The sequence below is a fragment of the Aquarana catesbeiana genome, linkage group LG11, assembly GCF_042186555.1.
Source record: "Aquarana catesbeiana isolate 2022-GZ linkage group LG11, ASM4218655v1, whole genome shotgun sequence".
Taxonomy (NCBI): Eukaryota; Metazoa; Chordata; class Amphibia; order Anura; family Ranidae; genus Aquarana; species Aquarana catesbeiana.
This window is the reverse complement of record NC_133334.1, coordinates 2992056-3019567: the sequence shown is the minus strand read 5'-3', so window position 1 is coordinate 3019567 and position 27512 is coordinate 2992056. Positions and strand designations below refer to the sequence as shown.

The window sequence follows — 27512 nt, the reverse complement described above, 5'->3', positions numbered from 1 at the left end:
AGACCCACTGCGCTAAAATGGAAAATTGAATACTTACCTCTCTGTAATTACTTTCCTGGTCACAATCCATGCATATGCTACCATGAAGGAACCAGGAAGTAACATAGACAAAAGCACACATTTTTGGGATTTGCCATGCTAATCAGCCTAGTTAAGCTGCAGCTGGGAAATTTGTTGCATGAAAAGTAACAAAAAACACAAAACATAAAAATTTGCTACAAATTTTATTGGTCAACAAAACCAGACTTTGAAAAGAGCAAGGAAAGCAAAAAACACATGTATGTTAATTTGAGAAACTAACAGAATATGATTAACATGAGTTAAAAGGAGTGTGCCCACAAAGGATATCAAGGATTTAAACATTAAGCTGGCCATACACCATACAATTTTCCTGTTCAATTTTCTTTAGATTTACCTTCAACTATGTTGTACAAGGGCCTGCCTGATTGCATCCAAATTGAAAGTGTTTAGGTTTGACCTCCTATTATATGGTTTTGGTAAATCTAAAGGAAAGTTGAACAGGAAAATTGAATAGTGTAATGGCCAGCCTTAGTCACAACATCTTGAGAACGTTTTTGCAAAATAATGCAGCACAGACAATTAAATCAAAGGGAACAACCTACAAGCGACACACATTGACATCAAATATATTTCAAGGGAAAATATCACCCACCCAAAAAATACAATAAACCAAAGTAAAACTTGCTCGAAAACACATCTGTTTTGCAAAGGCATAAACAAAATACAAAGAGAAAATACATGTGTTACAAACTCAATAAGGACACCCAAATGTACTCTCTTGCTGCTATTACAAACACATGGACAGTCTATTAAACACACAAAATGCAAGTTCACCCAATGTAGAGAGAACTTCAAAGTGGGTACACCTGTTAAGGATGTCCTTAAATTACTAACCCAAAAAACACACTCTGAGCATGCCCAGAAACATCCAAGTGCTGTTCACACACAAAACTAAAGTCCCTGAGCATGCCCAGACCAACCCAAATGCAGCTAACACCAAATAAGCCACCCCACTGTCCAAAATTAAACACATCATCCAGCATGTCCTTAATTAAGGTTAAAGTGGAGTTCCACCCAAAAATAGAACTTCCACTTTTTGGAATCCTCCCCCCCTCCGGTGTCACATTTGGCACCTTTCAGGGGGGAGGAGGGAGCAGATATCTGTCTAATACAGGTATTTGCTCCCACTTCCTGGAATAGATCACTGCAGTGCTTGCGGTGATCTATGCCACTTCCGGCGCCTACCCCGTCCTCCCCCGCTGTATTCTGTGAGACACACAGGTCCCAGAACACAGCAGGGACCAGAGAGGATACGCAGAGCGACTCGCGCATGCACAGTAGGGACAGCTTCACTTCCTTATTCCCTTACAGAGGATGGCGGCGGCAGCAGCTGAGAGCGGAAGGACAGATTGGCTTCGACTGCCAACATTGTGGGCTCCCTGGACAGGTAAGTGTCCATATATTAAAAGTCAGCAGCTGCAGTATTTGTAGCTGCTGGCTTTTAATTTTTTTTTTTTTCAGCGGACCTCCGCTTTAAGAAAAAAGAAGGTTGAAAAAAGTACTGGATTGCATCAAAAACGCACCAAAAACATATCATAAATGGGATTGCATCAAAAACACACATGCATCTGGACTGCGTTTCTATGGAGTGAACTAGCCCTAAAGCTAGTAATTTGGGGGGGGGGGGGGGGTACTCTGCCTGTAAAGAGGTGCATCTGTAGCATGTATCCAAAATGCTGATTCATAGATGTACGGCTTTAGAGAAAACATACAAATCTACATTGCAACTGCAAGATTTTAACACAAAACTAAAAATTGTCTGCTCCCCCAATACACACAAGGCCATTTGGGGCTGTAAAGGCATAAAATGAGAACCTCCATGTGAAAAATACCACCCCAAAATCTAAAAATATTGTGCCCCTCCCACGCACTAACAAACTCCTAGCCAAACACACAGCAAGCCAGCCCATGAAAGGGGGGTGGGTGCTTAGGAGCAGGAGGGGGCAACCCAAAAGTCAACCACCTTGTCCCCATATTCAGGGGGACAAGGGCATCTTCCACACAACAATAGGCTGGGGTTGTGGGGGCTGCAGACAGGGGGGCTTTACAGAATGTGGAAAGCCCCTTTAAACTAGTGGGTACAAGGTGCTTTGTGGTTGGTATTGGGCTGAGCCCAACATGCCCCAAAGGCAGCCACCTATGTTGAGTGCATGTGGTCTTGTATGGTTCAGGAGGGGGTTGGGCGATCGCTCTTCTCGCCCCTTTCCTAGCTGGCCCTGTTGTTTGCTCTGAAGAAGGATGTGGTTTGGATTGGGGAAGGCAGCTCACAGCCTTTGGAGAATGGAGTGTGGAGTTCCCCTTTAAAAGCAAAAGCAAGCCCATGGAAATCATATGTATTAGAGGGGGGAGGGTAAATGCCCTTTTCTCGTCAAATTTGTTTATTGATTTTGAAAATATAAACATTGATACAATTAACAAAATATTGATTACATTAAATGGTAGCATTAGTTGAATTTACATATCAGATCTTAGTATTTCTTGTAGTTACAAGCAATGAAAGACTTAAATAGGCTATATGTTTTAGAAAGACTAAGGTGTTACAATCAATTTTAACAATTTTATAATCAAGAGCAACAAAAAAGTTGTTAAACTTTTAACTTTGAGTAATATGTAATAAAGAAATAATAATAATTACTATGAGATTCAGTTATTTATAATAGGACATTAGAGCTTACTATCTATTATTGTATTATAATTGAACATTATAAAAGTGAGTGTTTCGCTACCATTTCGTTATGTAAAAATAAATAGAAGAAGGCAGGATAGATTATGAGAGAAAGAAATAATAAGAGTCATATATTTAAAATAAGTTATAATTACTAATATATGTATAAAAATAAAACGATGGCGTACTGAGCACGCAAATCTGCTAGCTCAGAGGCACAAAGTCTATCTGAGGAGGCCCCTCATACTGTAACCCAAGTGGAGGAGAGTCCTAGGACAGAAAAATGGGGGCAGCAGTGACCAATTCTCGGGTCCCCCGCGGCCAAATTTTATAAAAAAATAAAAAAATTCAATTTAGACATCTGATTTTGGCTATATTCCCTAAAAAATAAGCAAACATAAGAGTCAGATTAAATAGTATTCCTTTTAACAAATCCTTAATTAATTATATATGAATATTTGAATGTAAAGTTTTATATACTTTAACTTATAACATATTAAGAACTTGAAATATTTAAAATTAAAGATAAGGTAGGTGAACCATTAAGTTAAATGAGCTTCAGAGAGAAATGCAAAATGCGTTCAATCCATTGTGTCCGGTGGGTCCAGGTCTGTGGAATTGAATGGACCCCTTTTTGATGCACTTTGTCTGCTTCTGTCAGTTCCAGGCTTAGATGCACTTTGTGGAGAATTAGATGTTGTACGTCGATGAGGGCTAGTAGTGGGCCCATTGTATAGATGAAGGTTTTGCAAAGTGTTCTGTAATTGTTCGAAGGATCTGCTTGAATATTTGGTGCCTTGAAATGTAAAACGAATAGAAAATGGGAATCCCCATTGATAAGGGATATGGTGGTGTTGGAGATTTTGGAGCAAAGGTTTCATCGTGCGCCGTTTAGCAACTGTTATTGGTGATAGGTCAGCAAAAATCTGGTATGAATGACCTTGAAAAGTAAGAGATTCTTTGTTCCTGGCGGCTGTCATAAGTTGCTCTTTTGTGCGAAAAAAATTATGTCACGAGGGGGACCTTCAGCTTTGCGTGGCGCCAAAATTCTATGGATTCTGTCCATTTCCAATCTTTCAATTGGGATTGATGGTGTTAATTCCTGAAAAAGAGCAGTCATAGTCGATTGAAGGTCAATGAGTGACTCAGGCATACCTCGTATGCGGAGGTTTAATTCCAATGATTTTTATTGGTTTGAAAGAGTCAAACAGTATAAATTGTAAACAGTATAAATTGTAAACAGTATATATTGTAAACAGTACAATTCGCATACAGTATAATGTGTATAGATATTCTGTGACATCACAGATTCGCCTTATACATCAGGTAATATGTAATGGTATACATAGTTTGGTTAGATGCCAGCGTTTGTTGACTATCGTTAATACGATAGTATAATCATCAATTGGATGTTTGGCAATGAACATTTATACTAAACAGTTATTTCGGAAATAAGCTAGTAAAAGGACTAGCATTCCCGTCTATATAAAACTTTGTTGTACTAGTAATAACTTTGTTAAGGTAATATAAATAATAATTAAATTAAAACATAAACAGAAAATATGCAGCTTTGCACACTTCATATGAGTATGGGTTGTAAGTAATCAGAACGAAAAGAACTTTAACCTTTATGGTTATGTGCGTACCATTTTATCCAACTAGAACATTTGGTTTGTGACTTCAAGTATTGACCCTGGGCTGCTGCAAACATACGTTCGTAAGTAGCGTGTGTATTAGTCAGCTCGATAATTTCACGGAAAATGGGAGGTTTAGTATCCTTCCAATGTCTCAGTATTGTTAACCTAGTGCTAAGTAGTATATGTATAATTATAGTTCTAATAGCTACCGGTATATTTTCTATGCCTAATGAAAGAACAGCCAGATCCGCTTTAGGGGTGACTTTAGAGCCTGCTATTGTTGAAATTAATTTAAATACTTTTTGCCATAATGGTCGTATAGTTGGGCATTCCCATATAATATGGTGTAGTGTACCTACTTGTCCGCAGTTTCTCCAGCATAGAGATGAGGTTTGTTGAGCGAATTTAGATATTCGGTATGGTGTTAAGTACCAACTTAGCATTAATTTATAGGTTAACGCATTTAGTGGCTGCAAATGTGTTGCGTAGGGCTTTTTGCCATTGTTCTTCGGTGTAGGTTGTACCCAGCTCATGTTCCCACGCTATGATGTTGTCAGTTTTGGTGAACACATGTTTGTTGTTGAGCAAGTTATAAAATAAGGATATACCTTTTATGTTGGTGTTGGGGTTTGTGAAGTATAGGAATACTCGCCATGGTACCTCAATGGATGTGTTTGGGTATTTTTGAAGTAGATGAGATATCTGGATGTAGCTATAATAGTCGTTGTCTTTCAAACCATACTCGGTTTGCAGGGCCTCAAATGTTTTAGGTATTGGACCATTCATAAAGTCATCTAGTGTTAGTATGCCTCTGGACATCCGATGTGTTATACGTAAATTTGGTATAACCAGTGTTAAGCTGGATGTAGTAATCAGGATACTTTTGGTTGTTTGGTTCACGAATTTTAATGATACGAACGTCTTCCAAGCTAGTAGCAACCATTGTAGGGGATAAGTGTGTTTGAGTGTACGTCTGGATGTTGGAAGATAACAGTAAGTCAGCTAGGTTTGTCCTAGGGACCTGTGCTGTCTCTAGCTCTAACCATCTATGGGTCTGGGATTGGGATAGCCAATATTTGGCTTGTGAAAGAATTGCTGCTATATAATAGTCTTTTAGTATAACGTGTCCTATTCCTCCAGCATCTCTAGACCTAGTGAGTTTCATGAAGGCACACCTAGCCTTCTTGCCTTGCCAGAGAAATGTATTGATCTGGGATTGAGCATTAGAAAAGAAGGAATTAGGGACAGGGACTGGGAGCGTTCTAAATAAATAGAGCAGCTGTGGTAGAACCATCATTTTAAACGCTGCCAGTCTTCCTGTCCACGATAGTTCTACTTTGGCTAGATCCAGAAGTTTTTTCTGCAGAGTTCCCAAAAATGAGGTATAGTTAGCAGCCACTAGGTTATCTATCGTTGCTGTTAGGGTTATACCCAAGTATTTTATCCCTTTATTTTCCCATGAATATGGGAATCTTGAACTAAGTTTAGCTTGTAGACCAGGGTCAATACCTATCCCCATTATGTAGGATTTGTTCTCATTTACTTTATAGTAAGATATTTTATTGAACATATCTAAAGCGTTATGTACCAAAGCCAGGGAAGTTTCCACATTGGTCAAGATCATGATTATGTCGTCCGCGAATAAACTTATCTTATGAGTGGACTTAGCCATGCAGAAACCTTTAATGTCGGGGTGAGAGCGAATATATATAGCCAAAGGTTCCATGAGTAAATTAAAAATTAATGGGGACAGGGGACATCCCTGTCTAGTGCCGTTTGTTATGTTAAATGGTTTGGATAATGCTCCTGATGTAAATACATGGGCCGAAGGTTTGGAGTATAAGGCCAGAATTGCTGAGAGAATGGTACTAGAAAAACCAAATCTGCTCAAGACCTGGGTAAAGTATTGCCAATGTATGCGGTCAAAGGCCTTCTCTGCGTCCAATGCTAACAGCAGAGAAGGCCTTTTGTGCACCCTAGCTAAATGTATGATATTTGTCAACCTGCGGGTAGCATCAGACGTCTGACGGCCCTTGGTAAATCCGGTTTGGTCAGGGTGTATGAGAAGGGGGAGTATATTTAGTAAACGGGATGCGATAAGTTTGGCATATATTTTCAGATCAGTGTTAAGCAGTGAGATGGGCCTGAAATTTGGGGGGTATTGGGTTCCTTCCCTGGCTTTGGCAGTGTCACTATTATTGCCCTCAACATTTCTGGTGGGAAAGAAGCAGAGGCAGCAGCGGTATTAAAAGTATGTTCCATATACGGAATTAATAGGTGTTTAAAAGTTTTGTAATATTCCCCAGAAAAGCCGTCTGGGCCCGGTGATTTGTTACTAGGGAGGGAATCAATGGCTTTGTGTAATTCTTCTGTGTTAAATTTTTGGTTTAAGGTCTGTATTTGTTCTTGTGTGAGTGAAGGCATGTCTAGGTGTTGTAGAAAAGAATTAATCGCATCAGTGCTAGGTTGTATGGTGTTTGTATCGTCTTTTAAGTTATATAATGTACTATAATAGTGACTAAAAGTGTCCGCTATATCTTGAGGGTGGTAGAGTTTGTGTTTAGTTATAGGGTGTAGTATATAAGGGATCTTTGATTTGTGTCTGAGGTCTTTTAATCTATACGCTAAAGTTTTTGTAGCGTAATATGTCATTTTAAGCTTTTTTGAAGTTCTTTCAAAGCTCTCAAGTAATAATAATCTTAAATCATTGCGTAGCTGTGTAAGTTGTTGGGATATTATATGGGATGTCTTTTGTTTGTTACTGGTTTCAAGCAAAAATATTTTGTCTGTCAGTTCCTTTACCCGTTGTTGCTGCTGCCTCTTGGCTCTTGCCCCTAATTGTATAAAAATACCACGTATATACGCCTTATGTGTATTCCATAGCATAAATTGATCCTGCACAGAAGAATCATTAACGCTAAAGAACTCTTTCAAGTGCTGACTTATAGCATTTTTAGAGTCTGGTTGTTGCATTAGATAGGTATTAGACCTCCACATGCATGGTACATTGCAAGCTGAGTCATCTCTTATGGAGAGGGTAATGGACACGTGGTCTGACCACGTGATGGTGTTGATGGTTGTAGATGTCGTTTGGGCTAAGGTGCTTTGATCCACAAGGAAAAGATCAATTTGAGAGTAGACTCTATGTGAAGAGGAGAAAAAGGTATAGTCCCTTTCGCCATCGTGCATGCACCTCCAAGCATCAAATAGGTCCTGTGCGTGAAGTGTGGCCAGGAGAGACATGTCCGGGCGTCTAGTGCTAGAGGAAGAGTCCAGATTCGGATCAGGGGTTGTATTGAAGTCTCCACATAATATTAACCTTCCTTTTTGGTGGGCCTTGATCTTTCGTAAAAGTTTGTGGAGGAAGTGTATTTGGTGTTGGTTAGGCGCATACACATTAACAATAGTGTATGTGATGAAATTAAGGTCACATATCAAAATTAGGTAACGACCTCTAGGGTCTTTGATTGTTTCATGGACTGAAAACGCCACCGTGTCCCATATGGCTGTGTAGACTCCTTTTGTTTTATTTTGGGCATTGGCAGTAAAGATATAAGGGAAGTTCCTGTTAGTGCAAGAAGGAGTAGCTGCTGTGGAGAAGTGCGTTTCCTGCACACAGATAATGTCAGATTTGTTGGAAAGAGCCTCCTTCCACATTGACTTCCTCTTAGCGGGGTGGTTGAGACCTTTAGTATTAATAGAGAGGATTTTTATGCCCATAATTGAGGGATTTGTGTGTTATCCGGGGTTTTGTAATAGGTAATCATTTTTGAGGCAATGTTGCCCTCTTGTGGTGTTTTCAGGAATAGCAAGGGATAGACACTATATGGCATAATAGAGCTTGAAATGTACTCACATTTGGGTGGCAGTGTGATGATATACTCAAATTGGAAATGTGTAGTGAAGGAAGTTCTATCTTCATATTTGTTGTTGAAGTAGGGCATGTCTTTGCGGTACTTGCACGCGTTCTGGCTGCTGCAATTTTCAGAAACAAAGAAAAGGAGAAGGGAAACAGAAAAACAAACATAAATTGAAAGGCAGTGTATTCATCAAACTTGTGTGGGATCAGCATTTTCAAGAGCTGAGCCCAAACCTGAAAACACAAACGTTATAGTACAGCTTATTGCTGTTCAAGTAAGTGGGGGAAAAAAGTTCAAGCCTGTGAGCTCTTGGACAGTTTTCCAGGGATTAGTAGGTTATAGATTAACCATCCTGAGTTAAGAGTGTGATTTTGCGTTTTCTGTAGTGACCGTCTTCCACGTAGGTTCCACTGATCTGGGCGCTTTAGCCGCGGTCGTCTCCTGTTCAGGTATAATCTTCCATTCCTCCAAAAGGGAGAGGCCCTTCTCTAGGGAATTCACCACGTGGGTGCGTCCATCTTTAGTAACAGTGAGCTTGGTAAGGTACCCCCACCTATAGGTGATGTGATGGTTTCTCAGTGCTTTGGTGATGGTGTTTAAGTTCTTCCTTTTTTGCAATGTGTACTGAGAAAGATCAGCATAGAACTGTAGATGCTGAAATTGCACGGGGATTTGATCTTTCTGACGCATGATCAACATCAGTTGTTCTTTGGCGTGATAAAAATGTAGGCGCAGGATTACATCTCTAGGGATGTGTTGGGGTATATGTATGTTCTAAAAGCAAGTGAACCCTCGTATGATATCCTGATTAGAGTGTTCCCCAAAGACCCACTCAGATCTGGAGATCATTCCGACAAGAAATTATGACACACACAAGGCATGCAATTCAAAATGATCCAATTCTTTACTTCCGTACTTTCACTTATATAACCAACATGACATCACAACAAAAGTCCAACCCCTTCATTAATATATGCTAAATTTACAGACATTACGTATACATCAGATGTTTAAAAAACACCTAAAAATAATACATGATTTCTTCATACAGAAACTATCAACAAGCAAAAACCTTCATGCGTCATTTCGGGGAAATCATGTTATTTACAAGGATTTGAAACTAACTTTTGATAGACGTCACATATACATATTATTCTAAGATGGATACATATTCTTATAGCTAAAATAAAGGACAGCAAGCTAAAATATCCTTACAATCCCCTCTTTGATCACACATGTATATATATATATGTATGATCTCACTTCCTTATCATGGCGATATTCTCAGCCTGCTTCTGATGATACATACTGAGATAAGTTTTATTGGGAGATGAGGGATCTGAAATGCGAGTGGCTCTATTAATAAGGCACATAATAAGCTTGTACACAAGATAAAGGAAAAGGAAAAATAACACAATAATGATTAAAATTACGGCAATATCCCTTATCCAAGAGAATATCCCTCCAAATCCAAAATCAACATTTCCAAAAGGACTCCAGGTCTGGGCTATGTTATGAGCCTCTTGTTGCAGCTTGGCCACCTCTTTTCTATGCTGAGCTATCACATCATAATAATCTGGTACCTCTACACTGGTATTGTGTACCCAAGTACGACATTCATAATCCTCAGTCATTTCACATAATCCTGTAAGGGCTGAACTCATGCTTTCAATGGCTAAGTCATGCAATTCTAGTTGTTTTGTAATAGCCCTAGTTTCAACATTAAGTTTAGAAATGTCATCAGAATTCTTTTCCATCATCTCATCAATAATTCCTAAATAATTATTTAACCTTTTCATCAAATCTATTCCCCATCCTGCCCAGGAAGGGAACCATGCCCAGGCCATATCCTTCTCAAGGAATAACTCTCTTGTTACGATGTTTTAATGGATACCTTGGGTGTATACTAGCTTCAAGTAAATGACTCCCATCACTATCACCTACCACCCCCATTATGGGCACCAGTGAGGCCAGGTAACACCAGCCTTGGACCTCTTGTGGAATCCAGGGATAACAAGTCTTTCCACAACAAACATAAGTGTGGTTACCAAACGAGAAGGGCGTATTCACAGCAGTCTCTTGATCTACTGCTGTAACTGCTGCTAAAACCTGAAACAAATGCTGTACAGATTTACTACTTTCATCTTCAGAGGCAAGAATCTTTTTAAAATCAGCCCGTACTCTGACCTTATCGTGGTGTGTTTGATATAAAGAACAAAACTTCCCACTAGGGGCATAGCAATTAGAAATGTTTAAAACTGATTGACTACAGGTATGAGCATTTCTAGTAGAATTCCCTAAATTAAAACACCAGGTAGGATTATGACTTCTATTGATGATGTGAAAGGAAATGGTGTCATTAGTTCTTCTGCTGACATTCAAAAGGTCAAGGGGAATCTTTCCTTTTAAAAGGGGAGTAATATTCAAAGGTATAGCTATTAGGGGTATCCTAACAGTGCTAAGGTGCAAATTGCCACAAATCCAACATTTCTGAAATCCTGATTTCTGAACATAAGCATATTTGAATTTTAGCAAAAGCATTTTATCAGCAAAATTATTCTCAATGTCTCCCTTGTTTCTAACTTGTATCACTGTAATGTTCTCCTATGTATGTGTGTTTCCACAAATACTTTTAATGCCACCCAAATCTTCAGGATGGCAAATAGTTAGTGAAGATCCAAGTGGGCGGGAACACCATCAGGGTGATCAGGGACAGGAAGCAAAATGTTTTGCCAGAAGTCTGTAGTGAAATAAGCGAGGTCATCTTCTCTGGCCGGACCTGCTTTTCCAGGAACTCTTCCTTCATCTGTTTGGACTTCTGCTTGAGGGCCTCCTATATTAAGGATTTCCTTCCTACTCTTGGGGCTTTGGGCAACCTTTTTCACTTGGCTGGCATGGATCCCGGACTAGCAGTTTTCCACCAGGATAGCCGTTCTGATCACTGCAATCACCATAGTAGGAGGTCCAAAGGGATACTCTTGCTTCTTATTTCTGTTCAGCTGTTGGACCACCACGGTAAAAAAGAAAGAAGGACGGCGCCCTCTAAGTGCAGCATGTATGTTAAAAATATTTATTACAATAGATAAAAACACTCACATTTGAGTTGCTAAAAACCAGCATGTAAAGTAGTTTCATCCGCGTGCTCTCGGAAGATGTGGGTGTCACGGGCCAGTGGAGGGGTTCCTGGGATGTGAGTCCTGTAACCTGGGTCCTGGTAGCTGTTCCGGTGGTGCCGAGGGTCCTCAGAGCCTCCGGGCGGCCAGGATATCGGTCATGGAACCTCCGTGGAGCGCCGTGCTGACCTGCGTCTTCACTTCCGGGAGCGGGGTGAGGCGGGCGGTGCTTCGCGTTCGGAGCATGCGTGCTCCTTCATCAGGCTATCATAGCCTGATGAAGGAGCACGCATGCTCCGAACGCGAAGCACCGCCCGCCTCACCCCGCTCCCGAAAGTGAAGACGCAGGTCAGCACGGCGCTCCACGGAGGTTCCATGACCGATATCCTGGCCGCCCGGAGGCTCTGAGGAGCATCGGCACCACCGGAACAGCTACCAGGACCCAGGTTACAGGACTCACATCCCAGGAACCCCTCCACCGGCCCGTGACACCCACATCTTCCGAGAGCACGCGGATGAAACTACTTTACATGCTGGTTTTTAGCAACTCAAATGTGAGTGTTTTTATCTATTGTAATAAATATTTTTAACATACATGCTGCACTTAGAGGGCGCCGTCCTTCTTTCTTTTTTATTTGTTCCAGAGCTTCTTCTAGCCTTTATAGACTGGCTGCCTTCCATTTAATCAGCATCATTTTATCCTCACATGGACTAATACCCTAACTTGTTGTGAAACATTAACTACCACCATCAAGTTCCCCCGCTCAGGAACCCCCAACCCACCCCCTTCCCCCCACCATTTTTAGTTATATGTACTCGGCTACCTCCATTGTGCGCCATATTAACCCCTTGATCGTTGGACCACCACGGTGTCTCCCTCCTTGAAGAGGTGAGTAGCTTCCTGTGAAGAAAAAAAGAGAGGTGCGAGCAACATTTCTTTGACTGTATCCAATATTTCAACGAGTTTTCTTACATATTCTTCCTGTATTAAGTCTAAATCTTCCTTTTCTACCATTAAAGGTGCTCTGGCCTATGGGGTGGGGAAAAATCTACTCATCAAAACTTCAAAAAAAAACTTATTTCTGCCTGGACTGCTGGGAGGACCCTTCTCCAATTGGCAAAGGTTCCTCCTGTGGCCTTTCTTATCTTGTCTTTTATTGTTCTATTCATTCTTTCTACTATTCCTGAACTTGGAGGGTGATAGGGAATGTGAAACTTCCATTCTATCTTGAGAGTTTTTACCAAGTCCTTGGCAGACCCTGGCTATAAAAGCTGGACCATTTGAGAACATGTCCACATTTATCAAAAGATATTCCTGTCTTTTGCCTAGTTTGGGCCTGTATGTGAAATCAGCCGTGACTTGTATACCTGCGTGGCCTATTCCGTGGTACTATGAATGCACTTGCTGTTGGTATACATGGTTTCCCCTCTTTGCAGAGAAATCCAGACCTTGGATCTCTCTACACACCCTTTCCATTCCAGTCCCTTAACTCATAATTTGATGCATAATCCTGGGGATCTGCAAGTGACTGTTCAAAAGGGGATAGGTCAGGAATCAGCATAACAATTTGGATGTCTGCTGTCTGTGAGATAGCAGCTTATTTAGCAGCAGGGTCAGCCAGACCTGCTCATTTCCCCTGGCCATCTCTGTCTATTGGCCTGTGTGTGCTCTGCAGTGTACTATAACCTAGAGCAAGAACCATCCACAAAAACATTCTGTGTGTCTGGTAGTGCTGTGGAAGATAAATCAGATCTGGGTGATGTGTCTTGGTGAATGAGGTTTATGCAGTCATGTTATGGCACAACCTCATCCTGTTCTCCTTTTTAATCCTAAAAGAGCGTTTAAAATGGGTGCTAGGCCTGCAGTGAGAGAAGCATATTTAATGTGCAATTTTTGGATTGGACAGCAAAGTCACCTCATATCCGCTCAACCTCTTAGCAGACATGTGCTGTGTATGTACATTTTTCAACAAGATTGACACATTGTAAGTGATGTGAAGTGTGGCGTCGTGTCCCACAGTGAAAGAAGTGGCCATCTCAACCACCATAGATCAGGACGCTTGAGCGCACCAGGACCATCTTTGAGAAAAAAACTACAGGGCACAGTCTCCCACTATATTCCTAGGCCAGTACTCCCGCCATGGTTCTGCAATTTTCCCTGGCAAACAAGTGAAACATTTTGCCATATTCAAGGAGGCCTGAGGCTCGGGCTGGTAACCATTACACATTTCAACATGCAAAACATGGCAAAAACATTTAACATTTCATCAGACCATTTTACAGTATCAGACATTTCAGAGACATTGCTTCAAAAACATTGCTTGTCTCAATATATTGTCATTGAAAGAGCAGTCAGGTATCCATTGGCGGCAGTAACCAATCATACCTAGGAAGGTGAGCATGTCCTTCCTATTAAGTGGGCGGGGCAAACCCATTCAGAGCCACAGCTCTTTTATGACTGACTCTTCTTTCTCCTTTTGTGAGCACAAATGCTCAACTGTTTGTTTTTTTTTTTCTTTTGACAACATTGTAACTTTTTCTTAAACATTTTGTAACCACATACATGTAACCATTTCAATAAAGATAGGCTATCAGCTCGGCAGTCCTCCTCTGAAGAACTACAAATCAAAAAATCAGCAACATACTGCAATAGTGCAGAACCATGAGGGGCAGTCCAGGGCCCAAGGGTGACTTGGAGTACAGTGACCGTGTCTCCTCGTCTACAGGGATGAAAAAAAACATTCTTTAAATCAATCACAGTAAAATACTCTGCATCGCATGGCATGGCGGTAAATATTGATGGCACATCAGGCACTACTTGGGCAATTGGTACGACTAGGCTATTGATGTCCCTTAGGTCTTGTACAAACCTATAGTCACCATTTGCCCTTTTTTTTCTGGGAGTTTTATAAGGCGAGACAATTTCCCTTAAGATTCCTTTCTTTAAGAAATCCTCTTTCTCTGTATGTAACTCCCTCTTTGTCCTTGCCCCCTTTCCTCTTTTTATAAAAGTTTCCCCTTTGATTTCCTAAGAAATCATTTTGCTAATGTGTTGATACTGGTGTTTGTTTTGGGATGTCAAAACATCCTGCTGCGTCTTTTTCAATCAAGGTTTTTTTTGTTTTTTTTTTCAAGACAGACTTTAATAAGTCTGTATTTAAAGGACTGTACATTTCATCTTAAGTGTTTAAATCCGGCGTCTTGTGTAATGAAAGGAAAACTTTATATAACTGCGTAGCTACTTCCTCTTTTTTACTCCGTGCTTTCTGCTTGTTTTAAAACTACGTGTTTTGTATCCTGACCCTTTGCGGCGTACGCAGCCTCTACAGCTTTCAACTTCTGCGTTGTGGTATGTAAGATTTAACCCTTAATTTACCATCCCATGACTCTGCTAAACCCATCGTGGACAATGTATGGGCTAGGACACTATAGGGAGCCTCGGTCCAGCCGATCTCCACAACACATATATTTATTTTTTCTTTCTAAACATTCTAATTAGATACTAAGTCTCTTTTTTCCTTTTTGCAGTATGCCAACAGGTTCAAACAGTGCCTTCAATTGCAGTAGTACTAATGCCGCAAACAATTCCCGACTATCTATTACAGTCAGTGAGATATTAGTACTTGAACCCTGTTGGCAAAAAGCCAAATGTCCAAATTTTCCACCTGACTACCCCTTTGCAAGAGATGTCAGAAGCAAAAAGAATTATTGAAATAGCATTTTTAATCAAAAGTTATCCTCACCAATTTATGTATTACCTTAAAAAAAGTGTTATTAACGCTCTACCCATATTTTAAATGGTAAAAACGTCCCTAATGTCACAATACTTCAAAGACCGGGGACAGACTTGATAAGTCTCCCCTGCTCTTCCAATAAGTGACATTACTCCCTGCACTGTCAATCCTTCTTAAAACACAAATTTGTGTAAACCAGTAATACAATCAGGACACTTTTGAAACCTTTTCTTTTTTTTGTACTTTCCCTAAGATGACACTGAACGTCTGATTACAGCAAGGCAAATAAAATATTTTTACTCACTGCATCAATGCCAGAATCATCCTGCCAACTATATATATATATCTATATCTTATACTTTAGAGTCAAAGCATTTATATATAAATCATTAAAAGTCAGCATCAATACATCACCAAATATTGTAACATCACTCTACGTTTCATTATAATACAATGACAATACAATGCAGTGGAAAGGTGTCATCTTACCTTATGACACCTGACAAATTCCACACAGACAAAACAGATGACCTTATTTTATCTACTTATTTTATCTCCTAAGCGAAAGAAAGGCAAGCAAAGAGGTTTGGGTTTTTCTGGCACACTCCATCAGATATCTTTATAAAACTTACAGTACTGTGGGTTTCTCAGAACCCCTTGGACTATCTCAGAGTCCTTCTTTTTGGAACTATCTCAGAGTTCCTTTTGACTTCTCAGAGTCCTTTCTTCCGTCACCCGAACGGAATTCTACCGAGGTTCATAAATGTCTTTAACACTACACCTTCTGTTAATCCCATATAGGGAAACGGTCTTTTAACCACTTGCCGACCGCCTAACGCAGATATACTGCGGCAGAATGGCACGAGCAGGCAGAATCACGTACCCGTACGTGATCTGCCTCCCACGGGCGGGGGGTCCGATCGGACCCCCCCCGGTGCCAGCGGCGGTCGGCATTTGACTGGGAGCGTCGGGAGGCGAGGGGGAGACCATCCGATCGTGGCCCCCCTCGCGATCGCTCCCAGCCAATGGGAATCCTCCTCTGCCTGTGTGTAGTTTCACACAGGCAGAGGATGTGATGTCATCTCTCCTCGGTCTGGCAGTTTTCGTCCCAGCGCCGAGGAGAGACACAGTAGAACATGCCAGGCATACTTTACACCCCCGATCCCCCCCCGATCGCCCCCCGATCCCCCCCCCCAATCACCCCTCCCCCCCCCTGTCACAAACTGACACCAGCAGTATTTTTTTTTTTTTTTTTCTGATTACTGCATGGTGTCAGTTTGTGACAGTTACAGTGGTAGGGCAGTGAGTATTACCCCCCTTTAGGTACCCCCCTAACCCCCCCTAATAAAGTTTTAACCCCTTGATCACCCCCTGTCACCAGTGTCACTAAGCGATCATTTTTCTGATCGCTGTATTAGTGTCACTGGTAAAGCTAGTTAGGGACGTAAATATTTAGGTTCGCCGTCAGCGTTTTATAGCGTCAGGGACCCCCATATACTACCTAATAAATGTTTTAACCCCTTAATTGCCCCCTAGTTAACCCTTTCACCACTGATCACCGTATAAGTGTTACGGGTGACGCTGGTTAGTTCGTTTATTTTTTATAGTGTCAGGGCACCCGCCGTTTATTACCGAATAAAGGTTTAGCCCCCTGATCGCCCGGCGGTGATATGCGTCGCCCCAGGCAGCGTCAGATTAGCGCCAGTACCGCTAACACCCACGCACGCAGCATACGCCTCCCTTAGTGGTATAGTATCTGAACGGATCAATATCTGATCCGATCAGATCTATACTAGCGTCCCCAGCAGTTTAGGGTTCCCGAAAACGCAGTGTTAGCGGGATCAGCCCAGATACCTGCTAGAACCTGCGTTTTTCCCCTCCGCCCGGCCCAGCCCAGCCCACCCAAGTGCAGTATCGATCGATCACTGACACTTACAAAACACTAACCGCATAACTGCAGCGTTCGCAGAGTCAGGCCTGATCCCTGCGATCGCTAACAGTTTTTTTGGTAGCGTTTTGGTGAACTGGCAAGCACCAGTGGCCTAGTACACCCCGGTCGTAGTCAAACCAGCACTGCAGTAACACTTGGTGACGTGGCGAGTCCCATAAGTGCAGTTCAAGCTGGTGAGGTGGCAAGCACAAGTAGTGTCCCGCTGCCACCAAGAAGACAAACACAGGCCCGTCGTGCCCATAGTGCCCTTCCTGCTGCATTCGCCAATCCTAATTGGGAACCCACCGCTTCTGCAGCAACCGTACTTCCCCCATTCACATCCCCAATCAAATGCAGTCGGCTGCATGAGAGGCATTTTCTTTATGTCCTCCCGAGTACCCCTACCCAGCGAACCCTCCCAAAAAAGATGTTGTGTCTGCAGCAAGCGCGGATATAGGCGTGACACCCGCCATTATTGTCCCTCCTGTCCTGACAATCCTGGTCTTTGCATTGGTGAATGTTTTGAACGCTACCATACACTAGTTGAGTATTAGCGTAGGGTACAGCATTGCACAGACTAGGCACACTTTCATAGGGTCTCCCAAGATGCCATCACATTCTGAGAGACCCGAACCTGGAACCGGTTACAGTTATAAAAGTTACAGTTACAAAAAAAAGTGTTAAAAAAAAAAAAAACACATACAAAAATATAAAATAAAAAAAAAATAGTTGGCGTATTATTGTTCTCTCTCTCTCTATTCTCTCTCTATTGTTCTGCTCTTTTTTACTGTATTCTATTCTGCAATGTTTTATTGTTATTATGTTTTATCATGTTTGCTTTTCAGGTATGCAATTTTTTATACTTTACCGTTTACTGTGCTTTATTGTTAACCATTTTTTTGTCTTCAGGTACGCCATTCACAACTTTGAGTGGTTATACCAGAATGATGCCTGCAGGTTTTTTTTTTTTTTTTTGAAAAAGAACATGTTTATTGTTGAAAAAATTATGTCATTGTACAGTTATAGTGCATCGCTTGCAATCACATAAAGGGGTATTTCCCACAAAGTGTGAGGGTACACAAGTATGTTGTGCGTTGTACATATCGGCATATAACAATATGGTTACAGAAAATGCTTCACAGTTTTCATCATTGCATTTCTAGTTATTAAAACCAGCTTATGGCATTTATTGGGGGTTGTAGCTTGGTCTTATATACCATAGTAAAATAAGGTGTTCACGGGAGGCTCATTAAACTCCTAGAATACTTTAAAATTAAACAGTACCAGTGTTTTCATTATTCAACCATTTGTTCCAAATTTTATAGTATTTATTTGGTCGACCTCTGTGTTTGTACATAGCCCTTTTGTATGGAAGTGAGGTGTTCACCTCCCTAATCCAGGTCTGTATGGTAGGAGAGTCTGTACCCATCCAATACTTGGCCACTAATTTTCTAGCATAAAATATTGATTCGCTGAGAAATGTGATTGTGGATCTGTCTTTAATGGTGTCTGGTAAAAGGCCAAGGAGGCATAGCTTGGGGTCTAGCTGGATCGGTGAGCCCATATGGTCGTGAAGGAATTTAATGATCTGTGTCCAGTAGCTTTGTATTTCGGGGCATAGCCATATTAAATGATAGAATGTGCAGGGGTTACTGGAGCACCTAGGGCAGTTTGGGTTTTGCTGTGGGGAGTACTTGGCTATTCTGGCTGGTGTGAGATAGGATTTGTGTATTATGTAAAGTTGAGTCAGGCGTTCTGAGATTTTAGGTGAGGTTTTTTTAACGTTTTCCAGTATGTCTTCCCAGTCAGAACAATCTATTGGTCCTACATCATTTTCCCATCTAAGCCTTGCATTATCGGCAATACTGGCTACCGATTTGGTGCGTAGAATGGTGTATAGGGTGGAGATAAGTTTGTCTGGGTCTGAACCAGTAATCACGTCTACTAGTGTTAATGATTGTGGATTGGGGAAGCCATTTGTGAATTGTGCATGGAGTGCGTGTTTCAGTTGTATGTATCTAAATCGCATGTGGGGAGAGAGGTCATACTCTTCGCAAATTGTTTCAAAATTTCTCATGCCAAATATAGTGATAACCTGAAATAGGAAGACTATTCCCTTAGCGGCCCAACTGGTGGTCCCAGGTAAAGACATGAGCTCCCTCAATTGTGGATTATGCCACAATGGAGTGTGTGAATGGAAGGGATCAGTTCCAGTGAGCCTGACAGCTCTCTCCCATACGCGCCTGTGTTGGGATAGCAGTGAGTTGCGGTTCTCTTTTTTGTGTATGGTGTTGCCTCCTCTGAAGAGAACTTGTAGTGGGGAGTATAGGTCTTTATTAGCTTTCCTGCATACTAAAGTTTGGTATCTTTCTTCGTCTGTTTTGTGGATGTAGTAGAAGTGTGAGAGCTGAGCTGCTATATAGTATGTGTATATGTCCGGAAGGGCAGCCCCCCCAGAAGAAGTAGGGTTTTTAAGTGTGTTCCAGGCTAGTTTATGCCTATTAGGGCCCCAAATAAAGGAATTTAGGATTTTATCGAAGGTTTTGAAAATTTTAAGGGGAATATAAATTGGGGAGTTCCAGAGTGTATAAAGAAATTTTGGTAGTAGTATCATCTTAAAAAGGTTAATCCTGCCCATTACACCAAGGGGGAGTCTCGCCCAGGTTTGTGTTCGTGATTTAAGGTATGAAAAGAGTGGTTCAATATTGTTTGTGGTGTATTCCAATGGGTCTCTAGTGATTACTATACCTAAGTATTTGATAGAGGCAACTCTCTGCAGGGGAAGGGATGCCGCGTTGTGTGTTGGGGATGTCACATCTAGTGGGAGAATCTGGGATTTGGTCCAGTTCATGCTTAGACCTGAATGTTTACCAAATTCTTCAATAGTTAACAGGATCGCCTGTAGAGAAGGACCAGTGTCCTCTAAATAAATGAGCATGTCATCTGCGTACAAACTTAATGTTTCTGTTAAAGGTCCCGCTTGTAGCCCCCGTATGTGTGGATTCTGCCTAAGGGAAATAGCCAGGGGTTCCACCGCCAAAGCATATAGCAAAGGGGACAGCGGGCAACCCTGACGGGTTCCTCTACTTAACGGGAAGGGGTCGGATGTCCAGCCATTTACCACCACTCTCGCTATCGGGGAAAAATATAGCAGCTGTACCCATTGTATAAAGTTGGGGCCGAATCTGTAGCCCCGGAGGCACTCCCAGAGGTATCCCCACTCCACTGAGTCGAATGCCTTGGCGGCGTCGAGTGCCACTACGGCTCTATCTCCCACATTCTCATGTTCCGCTTGGATATTCATGTGTAGGCGTCTTAGATTCATGGCTGTGTTTTTTCCTGGCATGAATCCTGTCTGGTCGGGGTGGACAAGGGAGAGGATGCTATTATTAAGGCGCATGGCTAATATTTTGGCTAATATTTTTATGTCTGCTTGGAGAAGTGAAATAGGGCGATAGGATTCTGGTAGTTGGGGGTCTTTGCCCGGTTTGGGGATTACTATAATTACCGCCTGGCGGAGGGTTTCAGGGAGGGTTTTAGTTTCAAATATGTGATTGTATAGCTTCAGGAGTTCAGGGGTTAATATCTCTGAATATGCCGCGTAAAAGTCTAATGGGAGACCGTCTCCTCCTGGTGCCTTTCCCGGTGCCAAGGATGCAATAGCTAGGGTAATTTCATCTAGTGTGAGGGGAGCCTCTAGTTCTTGTAGCTGAGGTTCTGATAACTGTGGGAAGGGGATTTCTTGAAGGAACAGTCTGGTTTCCTGTCTAGTGGCTGATACCTTAGAGGAGTATAAATCTGAATAGTATTTGCGAAATACTTCTGCCACTTCAGGTGGATCTGAAATTTTGGTGTTGTGGGGTCCCAGCAGGGTTACCACCACTGGGGGGTTGGTGTTTTGGTGGGCCAGGTATGCTAATAATTTGCCAGCGCGCTCCCCTTGCTCGAACACGCGTTGCTTTAGAAAGAAGAGTTTCTGTTTGGCTTTATCGTAGTGTAGTTGGTCTAGTAGCCGTGTATGAAGTCTAAGTGTTGCTGCTCTTTCTTGAATGGGGTATTTATGAAATTCTCTTGTTAGTGTGTCAATCCTATCAGAGGCCTGCTTGATAAGTAAATTGGAGGAGGTTTTGATTCTGTTTATACGGGAAGTTAGAATAGTGCGGACATGTAGTTTGTATGCCTCCCAAATATTGCCCGTGGAGGCAGTGTTTTGATTAATTCTAAAGAAGAATTTCCATTCCTCGTGTGTTTCCTCCTGGTCGCTTACCATTGATAACCAGAAGGGGTGTAGACGCCAGGTCCGAGGCCCAACGTGCTGGATCAATTGTAGTGTTGCCCAGCAGGGGGCATGGTCAGAGAGGGATCTAGTGTGATAGCCCGAGTCAATTAATTGGGTAAGTATTATGTCGGAGATTAAAATAAGATCGATGCGGGACATAGTGGAGTGGGTTGCCGAGAAGCATGAATACGCCAAGTCATGGGGATGTCTATATCTCCAGACATCAGTCAGCGAAAATTCTTTTAATGTACGTGCTAGTCTGGTAGTGTCAGGAGGGTGGACATCCTGTCCGAGTTGTGTTCTATCTATTTGAGGGTTCAGTACCATATTGAAATCCCCCATCCAGATAGCGGGTATATTGGGGTGTTGAGCCATATATAGTAGGCCTTCCGTAATTAGGTTGGATTTATATGGTGGGGGTATGTAGAATGCCATAATCAAGTATTGGGAGCCATATAATGTACAATGTATGAAGACAAAGCTACCGTGAGGGTCTGTGCGCATTGATATTAACGCAAAAGGTGCAGTCTTAGTTATGAGGACCGAGACCCCGCGGGAGTAAGGAGTGTAAGTGGCATGAAACGCCCAGCCTATCCAGGGTCGCTTTAGCGCGAGCTGGAGCTGTCCTGTGACGTGGGTCTCAACCAAAACCGTGATGTCTGCACGGTATGTTTTAAGGCAGGTAAAGATGGCCGTGCGCTTGAGTTTGTCACGAATCCCACGGACATTCCAGATAAGAAATTTTAAATTAGCCATTTGAATGACATTTCAAATTACCTTTTAGGATAGTGTCGTGGCGCTTGTTAAGGGCGTGTGTCCGCCTCCAGTCTCCCGGGGTGGTCTCGGCCGCTCCTCTACCCTTCATGTGACAATACACATAGAAATACAGTGCAGTGCATTGTAAGTTGTTATACATGTTTCTTAACTTAACTTGTAACTTAACTTTTCCCCTACCCTCCCTCCCTGCCCTCAGTCGCCCAAACTTGACTGGGGCATGCATCCCAAACTTAGTGCAGCTGTGAGGATAAAAGGTGTTACTGTAGGTAAATTTAAAACAAAAAATCAAAGAACAGGTGCACATTAAACCAGTCAGCACCATCAATAGCCTATTGGGCAACGACAGTGGTGACATAAACAAACACCCTATGGGGGGCGAACAAATACTGGGTGGTATACCGGCGACGAAGCACACGTAGCCTCAGTTATGCGGCAGGTAGAAAAGAAAAGAGTTTCTGTATGGTAGGAACAATTTCCACTGTGACGGTTGACAGAAGGAGTATGAGTATAGCAAAGGCAAGGTCCTTCCAGTCCCTAGGCCGTGAAGGAGCTGTAGCAGTCCTCTGTGATCCGGTAGGGTATGGTTGGTAGCCAGGCATGGTTTTCAAGCAAAATGGAGGATATAGTAATGGGGTAGTAGGATGGTTGAGTAATCCGTAGTGACGAGTTATTGCGGTATTGGTGTTATAGGGGTTCTCATGCGGAGAGCATGAGGGACTCGTAACAGGGTGTAGTGGGCCTGAGGCAGTGTGTAGGGCCCTGTGGCAGATCAGAATTTTTTATCTCTGTGGAGGGTCATGGCGTATGGGAGGTCCATAGGATATATTGTTTACGAAAACATTCAGCAACTATGGGGTCTGTGAAGTTGCATCTATTGGGCCGGATTACGAGGGTCCTGAGAAATATTGCAGTTTAAAAAGTAGTGCAATGTCACTTACTTTAGTTGGCAGCGGAGGTATGTCTCAGGCTGATTGGTTTCTCTGCGCGTCTTGTTGATCCAGCCATGCGGAAGCCATGTGTGGGTCTTCAAAGAAGTGGACACGGTCCTCGCCCACCACACGGAGGCGGGCTGGAAAAAGCATTGCGTATTTTATGTGGTGTGCTTTGAGGCGGCGTTTGATGTCAGAGAATCTAGCTCTTTGGCGTTGGACCTCCGCTGAAAAGTCCGGGAACGCTGAGATGGAGCTGGATTGGTATGGAATGTTTCCCTTCAGTCTTGCCAGCCGTAGGACCGCGTCACGGTCCCTGAAGTTCAGTAGCTTTGCTATGAATGTGCGCGGGGTGCCCCTTCAGGTGGACGTCGGGCTGGCATGCGATGGGCGCGTTCCACCACAAAAGTAGTTGAAAATGCCTCCCTCCCATACGTTTTGATCTGGAGTTGCTCTAAAAAGGTGGCTGGGTCGGTGCCCTCAGAACCCTCTGGCAGTCCGACGAACCGGAGATTGGACCTGCGGGTCCGGTTCTCTAAATCGTCCTGTTTCTGTGCCAGTTGTTGTAGCTGACGCTGCATATCCTCCTGTGTGTTTTGCAGGGGGTACAGCGTGTCTTCCACCCTCCCAATTCTAGTCTCAGACTCAGTGACCCGTTCTCTGAGCTTTGTCATATCATGCCTGATTAATGAGATATCCACCTTCACCTACTCTATTTTAGTTGTAAGGGTAGATTGGCATAGGGAGATTGCCTCAAGTACCTTGGCGGTGTCATTAGGTGGTTGGTTTGTGAGAGAGGCCTCGTGCTCTGCTGGCGCGGCGCCATCTTGGCTCTCTGTGTCCCGCTCCGTCCTGCGGTATCTCTCAAGGGACGAGGAGGCTGTGTTGGTGCGCCTCGGTGGGGACATGATGTGCTCGGTGGTTCGTGTCCGGTCCGTGCTGTTTTTTAGCGAGGTTCGGTGTTCCTATCATGCAGGATGAGTGAAGGAGGATCTGCCGTCAGCGGAGCTACAGGCTCACACGTCCGCTCACATCGCCGTCCAGGCCACGCCATCGATGCCTGCAGGTTTAGGTATCATCTTGGTATCATTCTTTTCAGCCAGCGGTCGGCTTTCATGTAAAAGCAATCCTAGCGGCTAATTAGCCTCTAGACTGCTTTTACAAGCAGTGGGAGGGAATGTCCCCCCCCAACGTCTTCCGTGTTTTTCTCTGGCTCTCCTGTCTCAACAGGGAACCTGAGAATGCAGCCGGTGATTCAGCCAGCTGACCATAGAGCTGATCAGAGACCAGAGTGGCTCCAAACATCTCTATGGCCTAAGAAACCGGAAGCTACGAGCATTTTATGACTTAGATTTCGCTTGATGTAAACAGCGCCATTGGGAAATTGGGAAAGCATTTTATCACACCGATCTTGGTGTGGTCAGATGCTTTGAGGGCAGAGGAGAAATCTAGGGTCTAATAGACCCCAATTTTTGCAAAAAAGAGTACCTGTCACTACCTATTGCTATGATAGGGGATATTTACATTCCCTGAGATAACAATAAAAATGATTTAAAAAAAAAAAAATGAAAGGAACAGTTTAAAAATAAGATAAAAAAATAATAATAATAAAGAAAAAAAAAAAAAAAAAAGCACCCCTGTCCCCCCTGCTCTTGCGCTAAGGCGAACGCAAGCGTCGGTCTGGCGTCAAATGTAAACAGCAATTGCACCATGCATGTGAGGTATCACCGCGAAGGTCAGATCGAGGGCAGTAATTTTTCCAGTAGACCTCCTCTGTAAATCTAAAGTGGTAACCTGTAAAGGCTTTTAAAGGCTTTTAAAAATGTATTTAGTTTGTCGCCACTGCACGTTTGTGTGCAATTTTAAAGCATGTCATGTTTGGTATCCATGTACTCGGCCTAAGATCATCTTTTTTATTTCATCAAACATTTGGGCAATATAGTGTATTTTAGTGCATTAAAATGTAAAAAAGTGTGTTTTTTCCCCAAAAAATGCGTTTGAAAAATCGCTGCGCAAATACTGTGTAAAAAAAAAAATGAAACACCCACCATTTTAATCTGTAGGGCATTTGCTTTAAAAAAAATATAATGTTTGGGGGTTCAAAGTAATTTTCTTGCAAAAAAAATTATTTTTTTATGTAAACAATAAGTGTCAGAAAGGGCTTTGTCTTCAAGTGGTTAGAAGAGTGGGTGATGTGTGACATAAGCTTCTAAATGTTGTGCATAAAATGCCAGGACAGTTCAAAACCCCCCCAAATGACCCCATTTTGGAAAGTAGACACCCCAAGCTATTTGCTGAGAGGCATGTCGAGTCCATGGAATATTTTATATTGTGACACAAGTTGCGGGAAAGAGACAATTTTTTATTTTTTTTTTATTTTTTTTTGCGCAAAGTTGTCACTAAATGATATATTGCTCAAACATGCCATGGAAATATGTGAAATTACACCCCAAAATACATTCTGCTGCTTCTCCTGAGTACGGGGATACCACATGTGTGAGGCTTTTTGGGAGCCTAGCCGCGTACGGGACCCCGAAAACCAAGCACCGCCTTCAGGCTTTCTAAGGGCGTAAATTTTTGATTTTACTCTTCACTGCCTATCACAGTTTCGGAGGCCATGGAATGCCCAGGTGGCAAAAAACCCCCCCAAATGACCCCATTTTGGAAAGTAGACACCCCAAGCTATTTGATGAGAGGTATAGTGAGTATTTTGCAGACCTCACTTTTTGTCACAAAGTTTTGAAAATTGAAAAAAGAAAAAAAAAATTTTTTTCTCGTCTTTCTTTATTTTCAAAAACAAATGAGAGCTGCAAAATACTCACCATGCCTCTCAGCAAATAGCTTGGGGTGTCTACTTTCCAAAATGGGGTCATTTGGGGGGGGGGTTTGTGCCACCTGGGCATTCCATGGCCTCCGAAACTTTGATAGGCAGTGAGGAGTAAAATCAAAAATGTACGCCCTTAGAAATCCTGAAGGCAGTGATTGGTTTTCGGGGCCCCATACACGGCTAGGCTCCCAAAAAGTCCCACACATGTGGTATCCCCATACTCAGGAGAAGCAGCTAAATGTATTTTGGGGTGCAATTCCACATATGCCCATGGCCTGTGTGAGCAATATATCATTTAGTGACAACTTTTTGTAATTTTTTTTTTTTTGTCATTATTCAATCATTTGGGACAAAAAAAATGAATATTCAATGGGCTCAACATGCCTCTCAGCAAATTCCTTGGGGTGTCTACTTTCCAAAATGGGGTCATTTGTGGGGGTTTTGTACTGCCCTGCCATTTTAGCACCTCAAGAAACGACATAGGCAGTCATAAATTAAAGGCTGTGTAAATTCCAGAAAATGTACCCTAGTTTGTAGACGCTATAACTTTTGCGCAAACCAATAAATATACACTTATTGACATTTTTTTTACCAAAGACATGTGGCCGAATACATTTTGGATTTTTTTAGAACAAAAAGTAGAAAATATCATTTTTTTTCAAAATTTTCGGTCTTTTTCCGTGTATAGCGCAAAAAATAAAAACGGCAGAGGTGATCAAATACCATCAAAAGAAAGCTCTATTTGTGGGAAGAAAAGGACGCAAATTTCGTTTGGGTACAGCATTGCATGACCGCGCAATTAGCAGTTAAAGCGACGCAGTGCCGAATTGTAAGAAGTGCTCTGGTCAGGAAGGGGGTAAATCCTTCCGGGGCTGAAGTGGTTAAACTAAAGTCACGGAAAGAGAAATAATATTAATTAAATCAGACTCACCCGACTTAAATAATGACCGCCCCACTTTCTGACACCAAGCTGTTGGGGTACATGTATGTTCTAAAAGCAAGTGAACCCTTGTATGATATCCTGATTAGAGTGTTCCCCAAAGACTCATTCAGATCTGGAGATCATTCCGACAAGAAATTATGACACACACAAGGCATGCAATTCAAAATGATCCAATTCTTTACTTCCCTATTTTCACTTATATAACCAATATGACATCACAACAAAAGTCCAACCCCTTCATTAATATATGCTAAATTTACAGACATTATGTATACATCAGATGTTTAAAAAACACCTAAAAATAATACATGATTTCTTCATACAGAAACTATCAACAAGCAAAAACCTTCATGCGTCATTTCGGGGAAATCATGTTATTTACAAGGATTTGAAACTAACTTTTGATAGACGTCACATATACATATTATTCTAACATGGATACATATTCTTATAGCTAAAATAAAGGACAGTAAGCTAAAATATCCCTACAGGATGTGTTCTGACAGGTATGACGGTTTTGGCAGGCGATGTATTCTGTCAATTGTGATCTCCAGATCAGAAAGATCAGGTAGGAGAGATTTAAACAGCGAGATGGCATAGGATCTTAAGTCAGCTTGCAGGACTGTTTCAGGGATCCCCCTGATTTTCAAATTATTCCTCCTATTTCTGTCCTCAATGTCTGCGATTTTATCTTTCATCCAGTCAGTATCTCCTTCTCTTTCCTCATGGGAGTCCAC

General features: G+C 42.2%; 1 protein-coding gene and 1 long non-coding RNA gene across 10 annotated transcripts in view; one reads left to right on the top strand and one right to left on the bottom strand.

Annotated features, from left to right (window-relative positions):
- LOC141111803 (hemicentin-1-like) overlaps positions 1-27512 on the top strand; it is a 368745-nt gene that overhangs the window by 142888 nt on the left and 198345 nt on the right. The gene's annotated exons all lie outside the window — the stretch shown is intronic.
- Positions 249-26941, bottom strand: LOC141111808 (uncharacterized). The gene is made up of 4 exons (XR_012236478.1): positions 26764-26941; positions 12181-12257; positions 8240-8358; positions 249-3848 (listed from the first exon to the last, which is right to left on the bottom strand). It is a non-coding gene; the product is annotated as an uncharacterized lncRNA (long non-coding RNA).